A 3,559-nucleotide genomic window follows, 5' to 3' on the forward strand; every position below is an offset into this window, starting at 1 on the left:
AGTTTTGTGTGAGGATGACGCCGTTTGGTTTGACAACGTTTTGTGTGAGGATGACGCCGTTTGGTTTGACAAAGTTTTGTGTGAGGATGACGGCGTTTGGTTTGACAAAGTTTTGTGTGAGGATGACGCCGTTTGGTTTGACAACGTTTTGTGTGAGGATGACAGAGGTTTTTCTGAGACTGAAGCCGTTTCGCCTGAGTCTGACTACTTTTGGTCTGAGACCTGACGCCTTTTCGTTTGAGTCTGACACCTGAGTCTGAGATCTGAGGATGTCCTAATATGAACACCGTACTTTAGTGCTTTTTATGCAAGACAATGGCAAAACAATAGATACAGAAAAACACAAACACACAGACACCAATACGTTTTCAGGAAGTCGTACAACCTTGAGGGTGAAAAGCCTTAATGGATTGCCTTCTTCAAAGGGGAGCAGAATGGTTTCACTGTATACAGTAACTTCAAGGCTCAATGTAATCTCTTTGTTGTCGGTAAAAATAACAGTGTCAATGCTTGGGAAATCAAAGCTCTGGTTTTAAGCCAAGGGATCACAAGCCCCTATTTGATTAGGTGGGGATTCAACAGATTTGGGGGTGGGGGTGGGGGGTGGCTGAGCTTGGATGGCTGGGATCTGAAAGGTGCAACCCTGCCAGGACTTTGATCAGGAGCACATGGGCCTTCTCACCCAGGCAATGTGCTAAAGAACGCTATAGACAAAAGGCGAAAGAAGAAGGGCACCTGACATTTCACCTAATATAACGTCTTTTTCTATACATTCTCTCCTATCTTTGCTTCTCTCTCTCTCTCTCTCTCTCTCTCTCTTTCTCTCACACACACACACACACACGCACACACACACACACACACACACACACACACACACACACACACACACACACACACACACACAGGGATAGTGTGCTTCAGGATATTTAGAAAGTGATCAAAATGGCCTTGATGCCTTTCAAACTTTCATAGCTCAGTTGCAAAGTGTGTCCATTAGTTGAATTTCTTTGCAGACTCAACAGAATCAATCGATTAAATACCTCTCCACTCAGTAAACAAATTGATCAACAAATCATCTAAGGCTCAAAGGACTGACAGATAAATATCTTGTCAATTTCAGGCCTCAAACTTAAAGGACACATAATATATGTTAGAGGAGTAGTTCACCCAAAATGAAAGTCCTGTCAAATACTCTCCTATCCTTCTGCCAACGGAAAGCCTCATTAGGTCGTTGGTCCACACAGCCCAAGTTAGGCAGCCCGATGTCAGAGATACTCGTGTTCTACTCTATGAAATGAGTAGTGACTGGCATTCAGCTGGATAACTCACTTTGCGTTGCATTGATAACAAACCATATATGGGTAGCTGCTGAAATGTGAATAATTGTAGCCTTGGCCAGCCACTCACCAGACTACGCCACCCCTTGAGCTATAATAGAGAGCAAGGGGAACTCCGTCCCAATAATGGTCCGACACAGGTTCTTTGGAAAGATATAAAAGATTAGGTTTAATTTTGTTTCTCGTTAAAACAAGGTGTCACTTTGGTTGTCAATAAATAAATACATAAATACATTAAATGGACTTCAGGGGAATGCCCCAGCCGTTGGGTAAGAATCCGGAGCCACTGACCACACAGACTAACAGGGGCCTGCCTCCAATACCACATGTGAAGGAGAGCACACACTACTAGCTCATTGGCCACACCACCGCAAGCGCACCACTTGGGCACATTAAGAAAAAGGGGTTCACACTTCACTGCATTACACTGCACATCTTATCAAAGGTGAGAAACTATCTTAGAGGAAAACCTGGCCAACCTGTAATCTAGGCTAGGGCCCCAAACGATACCCAGGCTATTGCGGCAGGGGAGATGACACAGGGGAAACAGATAACAAATTAATGAAACAAACAAACAAAAATAAACCCTCTAACCTGTGGCTCACAATATCCTCTTAACCACATATACACACCTAGGCCCCCAGGCTAGAGGGGAAAACAGAGATACATATATTCTAAAAGCAGCACCCGGACCTATAACTAACTGGAAGAGAACAGCAGCTAACAATGCAGTATAGCTGTGTGCTTCAATAGCTTCTTCGCTGTCTGAACAGCTGCACCCGAGAACGTCATGCACCTGGTATCTATATGCGGCCAGCAACCACAATAACCACCGCACTGATACACTGACTGCTACTTAACACGTTGCGATGCATGTAAACGGGATATGGATTGCAGTTGGTAGGGAAGACGCTCAACTCGTTCCTGTTGGCATCCGCTCTATAACCAGCTACCTAACCAAAGGAAAAACGTTGCTTAGTCCACTTAACACTGACGCCAAGAAAGGGAAAAGAGAGTCATTTCCAACATACCGTGTCGCTGAAGACAACGCTCCAAAACGCGGCTTCACTCCACAATCAGTAATGGATCGCTACCGGCATAAGGACCCAAGGTGTATATATCTATGCCTGTTTGCACTAAACTAATTGGAACCCAGCCCAAGCCCCTACTAGTGACGTACACACAGGAGAAAGGTGACAGAGGTGAATCAAAATAAAAGTTCGCTACACCCATTGGTCCCACCGGCTACAAATGTTTAACTGTCCCTTCAAATCTGTACAGCTACTGATATAGCAGTTCTGGGTTTTACGACTTCGTTCCAAGACAACCAGAATGGAAAGAAAAGTCAGATGCAACAGAATTATCAGTAAAAGCTATGAGCAGCTGACATGACATGGATTGGCATGTCAAAAAGCTTTTAATATGAAAGTGCCATTTGTGTTATAAGTCCTTACTCATCCTCACTCATCACACACTCAATAGTGTGTGATGCTAAACAAACACACATGCAGAGAGCACACAAATAGACACTGGCAGAGACAGACACCATGAGACTGAACTCCAGATTGGTGGAGAGGTGTTGATTATTTTCCATAACCCCACAAGCAGTACCGGCAGGGCAAACCACTTATAATCACTCTAATCTATCTTAAGTCTGATTCTGGTTATCTATATTGACAAAGCATGATTGAGGATTAAAGAGAATCCCTTAGTTTTTAACCATAATCTGGGGAACACGTTTGGTGTGGATTATGTATCAAAACCATGGGTTATGTAAATGTTTAATACATACGTTAATTGCACATCTTACATCCAAATGTAGTGTGATAGGCATAGAGCTTGAGGCAGGCACAAAACATTAAACATTGCCTAATGCAGCTGCTCTCAAGCTTCAGCCCACTCACATAATGTTACATATTGTCAATGAAACAATCCTTGAGAACAGAAGGTGGGTTGGCGTTGCTGTGATATGGCTTGTTTCAAAAAGTATTGCTGTTTGGGAACAAGTAGCACACTGTGGTTTGGAGTTTGAGTGGGCACATCTCAGTTTTAAAGTGATGTGTAAATACTGATTTGTGTAGACACAATATACTTTATGTCATAAGACTGATATAACCATGCCATGAACATGTTTTAGCAGATACCTTGTTCTGTCATTGGTTGACATGACAGGTAATTCCCAATGACAAAACAGTTTGTTATGTTAGTTAGTTGTATTA

The 3,559-nt window shown here is 43.0% G+C and overlaps 1 long non-coding RNA gene across 1 annotated transcript; it reads right to left on the reverse strand.

Annotated features, from left to right (window-relative positions):
- Positions 1 to 1,481: 1,481 nt before the first annotated feature.
- LOC116218422 lies at positions 1,482 to 2,426 on the reverse strand. The gene is made up of 2 exons (XR_004162843.1): positions 2,372 to 2,426; positions 1,482 to 2,293 (listed from the first exon to the last, which is right to left on the reverse strand). It is a non-coding gene; the product is annotated as an uncharacterized LOC116218422 (long non-coding RNA).
- Positions 2,427 to 3,559: the final 1,133 nt, after the last annotated feature.

This window comes from Clupea harengus, chromosome 22, assembly GCF_900700415.2.
Source record: "Clupea harengus chromosome 22, Ch_v2.0.2, whole genome shotgun sequence".
Taxonomy (NCBI): domain Eukaryota; kingdom Metazoa; phylum Chordata; class Actinopteri; order Clupeiformes; family Clupeidae; genus Clupea; species Clupea harengus.